At 37.7% G+C, this 9,493-nt stretch overlaps 1 pseudogene; it reads right to left on the bottom strand.

The window, feature by feature from the left end:
- Positions 1–4,840: 4,840 nt before the first annotated feature.
- LOC107804855 (transcription termination factor MTERF15, mitochondrial-like) lies at positions 4,841–9,155 on the bottom strand (annotated as a pseudogene).
- Between the last annotated feature and the right edge of the window lie 338 nt (positions 9,156–9,493).

Raw genomic sequence — 9,493 nt, 5'->3', positions numbered from 1 at the left:
TTAGTTGAACAGGACACTGGTTTGGCTGATGAGGTAAGGATGTTAAAACAACACATGACGGACATGTATCAGGCCTGGATGACTGGGAAGGCACCACCCCCGCCACCACTTAGCTTCTTAGATGCTACCCTTACCCAAACTTCAGTCATAGTGCCGGATGATCCCCCATACTCTCCAGATCCACCCGTTTATCACAGCTTTCCCAACCGTCCTAGTAGCTCCATCACTCATCCTCCAATTACCTCTCCCCAAAATTGTCATCCTGTCATATCCACTATTCCCAACAATGAATATCCACTCAAAGCTCATGATTCCCAATACTATCCCGCAGAGGTTGCCCACAAGGTTCCTGACTCATACAAGAAGAGCCCTCGGGATGAGCTTCATGCTGAACATGAAAAAGTCACGGGAAAAGAAGGGCGAGACAAGATATTCAGGAAGTTAAAAAGCATAGAACAGTCCTTAAAGAACATGCAAGGGATGGGAGACCAGGTTAACATGTCTTACAAAGAGTTGTGTATGTTCCCTGACGTTCGCCTGCCTGCAGGGTTTAAAGTGTCAAAGTTTAACTTGTATGATGGGTGTGGAGATCCGGTAGCCCATTTGAGGGATTATTGTAGTGAAATGAGAAGTGTTGGCGAGAAAGATGATTTGTTGGTGGAATATTTCAGTGAGAGCTTGACTGGGACAGCTTTGGAATGGCATAATCGTCAAGATGTCGGTAAGTGGCATACATTGGGCGACGTGGCTCAAGATTTTGTGCGACGCTTTCAGTACAATATAGACATTATCCCAGATCGCTCCTCCCTATCTCAGATGGAAAAGAAACTCAAGGAAAGTTTTAGAAATTTCTGGCTCATATGGAACGAACAAGTCGCTCGGGATAGTCCTCCCATTGATAGAAAAGATGTTGTTGAGCCCCACCGACGACAGGGTCCAGTGGTCATTCTTGCTAAACGCTTTCAGCCTCAATGTCGACTCCGTGGATATCCTTTCAATCCTCCCCACTGCTACTTCTCTCCACAGAACCCCCAAAATCGTACATCACTTCCCCGATACCCCGTTCACAATGCACCACCATATGCTCCATATCCCCGAGGCCCACACCACTTCCACAAATGTCTTACTCACCCCCTAAGGCATATCAACCACCTGCCCGCAAAAGGTTCCACCCGAGGCCAGAGTATAAAATGAAAAGACTACTGAAAAAAGAAAAGGCTTTCACCCTATTGGAGAATCGTATGCCAGTCTATTCCAGAGGCTGAGGCAATTGGACATGTTGAAGCCGATTCAGATAAAAATGTCAAACCCTCTTCCAAAGAAGTTTGATTTTTCTCAAAGGTGCGCATATTGCTCAGATGCCCCGGGGCATGACATAGAAAAGTGTTGGCATCTGAAAGGAGCAGTCCAAAAGATTATTGATGCAGGTGACATTACCGCGCAAAATCCAAATGCAGCAGATACTAGCCAAATTCCATTGCTTGAGACGCATATGGAGGACATGACTTGTGTGGAAAAGGAATATGAGAACTATTCCGAGATCCTCGGAAGGCCAGTTGCCGCAAAGCTTTTAGCGCTATCACTCTTGGTTCCGAAAGTTGATCATAAGAACGAGCCGGCCAAAGGGACCCAAAAGCAATTTGCTAAGGATAATGAGATGTAGACTTGTGAAGGTTCTAGCAATGTTGATGTTGAACTCAGTGGCTAAGATGCAGAGCTGGGTAATTAGAAAGATGCCCCTCTCTTGGCTAGCTGGGGAGGAGTCTTGGCGGTTTATTTTGTTATCATTTCTATTGTCCGGGTGATTTCAGGGCTGTAATTCGGATATTGTCTTGTGACTCAACTCTTTTATCCTTTTATTTTGCCTGGTTTGTTTAGTCGTAGTAACTTGTTAGGTGTTGTCTAGGTTTGTTCCAGGGTTGTAACCCCAGTTTAGTTTGCTTGTTTTGTTGTTCGAACCATTTCACCGTCTGTCTAATGCAATTTCTTGTCTTCTTTTATTTCTAGTCATTTTTTGTTTAGTTCTTTTCTCCTTTTTAGTTCCTTTTCTACTGGCTCTAGTGACATGACACGCACGCATAATTCTAGGCCTGGTCTCAATAGTTAGTTTAATCATGGGGCAATGAAATAATTTTGAAGATAATAGGGACATTTGAGGGAAATAAATATAGATTTGGACATTTTGAGATCATTTGAAGCCCGAACCGTGTGAAACTGGGGCAGATAATTTTGGAAGTTAATAGGATGGCAAGAATTCGTTAAAGGAAAGTACATCCCGGACGATTTGAAGCAAGCATCTTTGAGTTCGAGTGCATCTCAAGTTACAAGATAAAGTCAAGGAAGTTCTTTCCGAATTGATGGAGGATATCCATTGTGAAGAGGGAATCACCCAACGAGGGTTTTGTACATGACAAGGCGCTAAAGAAAAATGGAAGGCATATCAGTGATATCAATGTCGAAGATGCAAAAAAAATATTGTGCATGATTTTCAATTTTCATTTCAAGTTGCATGTGTTGTACTTGGTATTTTCAGGGATTGAGGAGGCCCTCTTTCAGCTACCCAAATACTTATACCATTTGATACCCTTTTGAGCATGTACTAATTTTTTTGACCTCCCCTCTTTTGGAATCAAGTTAGAGTCATAAAAAAAAAAAATAAAAAGTTCATGTCCCCATAGGTTTATTTTAGAAAGTTCATTTCAAAAGGAAAATTGTAAAAAAGAAAAGAAAATAGAGAGAAAAAAAAGAGAAAAAAAAGAGAGAAAAGGAAGGAAAAGAAAAAGGAAAAAAAGAGAGAAAGGGAAAATAGTGACAAAAAGTAGCGTTGTGAACTACGTTTGACCTGATTCTTATCACCACAAGATACGTAGGCAGCCTCACGGTTCGGTCATACCAAATAAAATATTTCATAATCCTATGAAGTCGAGAGTGGGAGATTCAAAAAAAAAAAAAATCAAGTTCCCTTATTTTAGAAATTGGGGCAAAGTGTTTAGAATGGATTCCAAAAGTTGTAAATAAGTTAACCCCGTTGTCTTAGTTATTTAGAGCCTTTTCGATATCTTTTCTTTCTACCCCTGTCCAAAAGCCACATTACAGTCCAAAAAATACCTCCCGGATAATCTTTGAGAGTACTGAGTTTAGACATGCCAAGAGTATATGATGTTTTACCATGGTTAATGCCTTGTCATCTGCAGAATCAGAAGAAATAAGAAGAAAAAGAACAAAATAAGAGAGTCTTATTGGTGAAAACCTTCACCAACACCATAAGCCGACGGTGAGTCGAGAGAAATAATAAAATGAGAGAGACTTGGTGAAAACCCCTCGGGCACTACAAGTCGAATAAGGATCAGGAATCAGATTGGATAATCGGAGCATTAAAGCCCAGTTTCACGGCGAAAAGGCACAACAAGAATTGAACATCAGACTTGCTTGACGGATTAGGCCACTTACTCCAAAGGTGCATGTCATGGTCATTAGAGTTGGTATCCACATCTGATAAGTTTCTACTTTGTAGTTTTCTTGTTAGGAATCGTCTCGTTCCATTGTCCTTTACTCTGTTTTTTTTTTTGTCTTGTTTACTTCCTCTTTCTGAGTCTGTTTGGGCAGAACAAGTGAGAAATGACTTGAAAATTTGTCACCATCTTTCCAATTGCACAAAATGGGATCTGGCTAGCATAACAAAGTGGCATAAATCAGGAAAAGAGCAGCAAGCGCACTGAGTTGGTAACAATCAACGTGCTTTGAGATTCATGTGAAATACAAATAATCGGTATATGTCAATTCATGAACAATGCAACAGATAGAGGGTGTTGGGTTGGAACGGATCAAAGGTATTTTCTATGATAAAATCAATAAAAGAAAGTGGTTAACCAGTGACAAGCAAGGTCTTCCAAGCAAAAATCAAAGTTATCATGGCAAGTGATGGAGCAATAGACCTCAAGGCCAAGGCCAGTGGTTTAAGTCAAGAAGGAACAACATGCGCACTGAGTGGGTGGCAATTGACGTGCTTTGGGATTCATGTGAGACACAAAGGTTTGGTAAATGTCAGTTCATGAGCAATGCAACAGATAGAAGGTATTGGGTCTGAACAGAGAAGAGGTATTTTCTGTGATACGGGTGACAAAGAAAGTGGTTAGTCAATAAACAAGTAAGGTCTTCGAGTGGAAATCAAAGTTATCGTGGGAAGTGAAGGAGCAATCTCCCTCAAACCAACCACCATATTTTTAAAACTAACAAGATTTTTCTTGATTTGAAATAGGGGCAGAAAATTTCGTTTGTTTCGAAGAAACCCTCCGTAAGGAAAAGCAAATACCAGAATGGTTTGACCGTAAATTCTCAGGACCCTCCTGAAAAATGGAACCTAGTTTAAAATTCAAAACAATTATGAGTAGCAAAATCTAGCATAAATGTACCCCAAAGGAATATAAATTGGCTTCAAAGTTTTCATACTTGAGATAGGATTCAATTAAGAGCTTTCAGGACCCTCCTGAATAATGGGACTTGGCTTTAAGATTTCTATTAGACAACAAGATTTATCATAAGTTCTGTTGTAGGGCAGTATAATTCAACCGTAAAAGTTGTCCATCTTAGGATAATACTTGCTTTTTGACTTTCAAGACCCTCCTGGATAATGAGATGTAATTTTAAGACCTTCTTAGATAACCAGATTTAGCGGAAATCATACCTTTAAAAAACATAATTCAGCTTTTAAAAAAAACTGTCATTTAACTAGGAGTTGTCAGGACCCTCCTAAATAATGAGATCTAGCTTTCAAATTCTTGAAAATATTCAATAAACAATCACGTATGTGCCCAGCTACCAAACTGGGGCAAAAACGGGAATACAGTTCAAGTTTTGTTGAAATCAGGCGCCCACCTGGAGAGCACGGGAATACAGTTCAAGTTCAGCAATCAGGCGCCCACCTGGAGAGCACGAAAATACAGTTCAAGTTTGGTAATCAGGCGCCCACTTCACCTGCCTACTAGTATTCAAAAACAAACATGCATCAGAATTAACTAAACACCAAAATCTTCATTGTCATTCCTCAAACTATCTGTTCAAGATTTAATTTATACAAACTGACACTATAATTAGTATAGCTTAACTTGTACTTTAGTATTATCCTACTTTTCAAGTTACAAATCCACAGCTACCATTTGGTTACTACGATTATTTTTAAGTAATTCAATAGTTTAAAAGTTCTTTTCATTATTCATGTATAAAAATTCTATTCCATCAATCAACGCTATGTTATTTTTTTCCAACCTGCAGTGTTTTATGGTAACTGATCAATTTTAGTGTAATAGCTTGTTTGGTCAAGTTTCTAAAATCAGCTTATTTAAGAAATGTTTTTCCTCAAAATTGCTTTTTTTCAGAAGTATTTTTGGTGAGAAACGGTTTGTATTTGGTTAATTAATTTGAAAAACACTTCTGAGCAGCAATTAGTGTTTGGCCAAAGTTTTAAAAAGTGGTTCTAAGTGTATTTTTCTCAAAAGTGCTTTAGGGAAGAAGGTACGCTTTTCTGCTTCTTTAAAACTGTTTCTACTTCTACTCAAAAACAATTTTTTTCTTCTAAAAGCTTGGTCAAACACTTCAACTTTGAAAAAAAAAAAAAATAGTTTTAGGTTTGGAGAAGCTTGGCCAAAAATGCTATAAGTGTTGCACTAGTTTCCATGTTTTGACAGCAATGCTCTATAATTGCATTCTGGGAAACATAAAACTACATGAGGATTATTAGTACTGCCTTGTTTGGTTACCAAGAAAACTGAGCAAAAAGGAAAGCTTTTTCTTGTGTTTTCACAAGATTAGAAATCCTCAACAGTGACATGACCCAACAATCAACTTCCACATGCATTTCTGGGAAATAAAAAAGCACATTTTTTTCATGCTTTTTGACAAAAAAAAAAAAGGTTACAGTAAAACTGGTTTGAGCTTTTCAAGACTCCAACTTTCCCTCCTATCCATTACTAATTCCACTGGAAAACACAAATTTCCTTTGAATCAATTAAGCTGCTATATGCAAAAGTAATCACCTAATCAAAAGGAAGAAAATCATAAAACTGTCACAAAGACCAAGTCCCTGAGCAAGAAAAAATACAGAAAATTTTTCCTAATAACTTAATGTAACATAACAGGGTAAGCAAGAATACACCATTTTTGTGACTCTGAAGCTTATAAAACATGATATAACAAAACCCATAAATGAGCGCAACAGGAAAAAAAAATGAGACAAAAAACACATAGAGGACAAAGTTGCACTATGTACCAACCTTACCCCACATAAGTTAAAATGCTTCATAACTCCATTCCACAAAAAGGGTGTCAAAAAGTTTAAAAAGTGTTTGTTACGTACAAAACAGTGCTAAAAGGAGAACTAAAAACTTTGGAAAACAAGGAATATCATCTGTGTATTCGGTTCTAATTCTGAACATAGAGGATATGAACGAGCCAGAGCAAGTTGATCTGATGATGTTAGTGGAGGTATTATACAGGAAACCAAAGAGGAACATAGCCAGCCAAGAAAATCCTACTGGTTTACCTCCCAGCATATATAGAAATTACAAAGAAAATTATCTTTTGATAAATCTGCATCTTCTTGATGCCTTATCAATGTTACTTCTTTAAAACAAAGAAAATTATCTTTCGTTATTAAAGGGATTGTAGAAAAATTGCACATTGCTGCAACATGGAATTCTTAGTAACTAATCTGCCAATACAAATAATGAGACTACAAAACAGAACATCACACCACAACGGCATTAAGGAAAAGCATATGAATAAGGATGATAAACATACCTCAGAAAAGGATCTTCCAAGAGAATGCTACATAGATGTGTTTTCGGGTAGAATTTAGAGGAAGGTCCAGAACTCAAGCCAGTGAAACCATATATGACTTAATATTCATAATATCTTCTTTGGACTTTGGATTACTTTGTGGTTTGAAAAGCTTCCACATTCCCACTGGATGTCGACTTCTCACTTCAGCATTTCTTGCAAATCTTCCATATATTGCTTCACACTCTGGATAAGGCTTGCAATATAGATTATAAAATTTCATTCTACTAGGTTTAATCAACTCCCTCAACCCCGCATCATCACCAAGTCCTCCTATTGCTCTTAAATGGTCAATTACATTGAATCTTAGTAGAATATGTTTCTCGAAACTCACCCCCAGGTACTCTGAAACTTCAAAAAGACACTGAATATCAACTTTCATCACGTGCAGTGTTATCAAAGGCGAAAAGCGCAAAAAAGTTCTAAGGTTGGTTGGGACTTTAAGCGTAAAGCGCAAATAAAGCGTGGGCTTTAATGAAAAAAGGCGCAACCGGAGAAAAAGTAAAAATATGTATTTATAGTCCAAATCTAATAATTATAAGCATGAATAACAAATATATGGGCAAAGAAATTGAAAAAAAATTACGATAAAGTGAAATATCAATAGTTTAATGTCGCCTTTTCAGGATTACATTCATTGGTAAGGAAAAGTATGCCTTAGAGCCTTGATACGACACTAAAGCGCCCACAAAGCGAGGCGAAGCGCTCAACATGTGTTGAGCCTCGCTTCAGGGCTTAAGCGCGTCTTTAACAACACTGATCACGTGCACTAAAAACTGAATCTTCTTCTCAACATCCTCTATGCGATAAAGTATCACTCTTGGCTCTCTCCATAACACAGAATAAGCACCCCTTAAGGTTAAACCATGATCGCGTAAGCAATCAACCCTTAGTTTCACCTCGTACCCAGTCTTAAAAGCCCTCTCATGAAAAATATCCTCCTTAATATCCTCCTTACATTCCAAACTCTTAAGCAGTTCCAAACACCACGATAACTCCCCAACTTCCAATGCAAGAATTCTGGGATCTCTTAGGACATGTTTCTTGACCACCTCCATGTTAAAGCCTTGAACTTTAAATTCATCAAGCAATCGCTTAAATTTATTTTGAATCCCAAAGGCCAAAACACCTGGATAGATGCAGAGAATGCGATCAAATCCAAAATTGTCAATCCTAAAGGCATCAACAACAAATTCAAAACAGTCATGATCCTTGTCTGCAGACATCATAGTAACCGTGGGATGTGTCTCCAAAACCTTCTTTTCAGAAATATCACTAACCCCTAAATCTTTGAGGCATTTCAGAGACCCCAAAACACAATCATAATCTAGTTAAAACTTCACCAAGACCTCCAGAATATTCTGCACAGCCAAGGAGGATAAATTGGATCCCTGTTCTAATCCTAGGATGCCTCCTTCCCATTTCCTTATAGAATCATATTCTAGAACCCTAGGGCAACTATTTATCATGGACACAAGGAATTCTTGAGATGGTTTCAAGGATAATAGAATCTTAAGAGACTTCTCAATTTTGGTGGGCTCTTGATTTAGTAGACGACGATTCTTCTCGAGAAAATTCGGAAGTTCTAGAGCTGGAAAACCATATCTTTTAAGAAGACTTGACACCGCAACGAGATTTCTTTGCGGGGAATTTTCTTGGAACTGTGGAGGATAACTCGGGATATTCGTTTTGCAACTCCTGGGTTAGTGAAAAATAAGCGGATACTTGGATTTGGAATTAGAGTAGAGGATTGGAAAATGACGTGAATAAAGATCAGATAATCATAATGGTCATGGTTTCAGCTGGTTAGTAAGTACTAAACAGTGTCTGATCAATCATCCACATTCAAACATCGCATTGCTGGCCTGAAACAATTGACTCAACACATTATCAAAGTCTCTGTGTGTGTGTGTGTGTGTGTGAAAACATGAACTGCACATTTAGCTACCCTGAAACACGTTTGAATTGGATCTATCCACCTAGTTCTGCAGTTTAGTCACATATTAGCTCAACACCGCACCCCCAAACTAGGAATATCATGACTCCCATATTCATGGCGATTCTGTGATCAAATAATAATCCAGAAATTCAGAAACTTACTTTTGATTAGGGTTTAAAGACTGAAAATTTGCTTCGACATTCTGAAAATTCAAGAAAGAAGCATACAAATTGCAAAACTCTGATTTAATTATTTATACAAAAAAATAATTGCAGAAATAATAGATTATAAAATACAATGAATTATCTTGATCCGAACTGCGATAGGGAGAAGAGAAAAGCAGAAATGCAAGCCTTTGTTGTTACCTTCTCAAAAAAAAAAATGCAAGCCTTTGGCAAAAGAAAAAAAGGGAAAAGAAATAGAAAATGATCAAAATATCCGTTTTATACAAAATATCCGTTTTATACCATTTTTTAAACAATTGCACCTAAACTATTGGAAATAGAGAAAAAGTACCAATTGTTTAGTTTTTTGTACAAAATTGACCCATGGCTGTTAAAATAGTGGCTCAATTTTGTCCCTCCAAGTTAGCAGTGTCAAACACTCTAACCCATATTTCCAACTTATGTTCATTTTCAGCTTTAGGGGATTTTGAACTGTCTTGTAAATTATTATTTTTTCCCTGGTAATGAAATGAAATTATTTGCCAAAAAACATAAA

The sequence above is a fragment of the Nicotiana tabacum genome, chromosome 7, assembly GCF_000715075.1.
Source record: "Nicotiana tabacum cultivar K326 chromosome 7, ASM71507v2, whole genome shotgun sequence".
Taxonomy (NCBI): Eukaryota; Viridiplantae; Streptophyta; class Magnoliopsida; order Solanales; family Solanaceae; genus Nicotiana; species Nicotiana tabacum.
The sequence above is the reverse complement of the archived record's forward strand: the minus strand, read 5'-3'. Positions and strand labels throughout refer to the sequence as shown.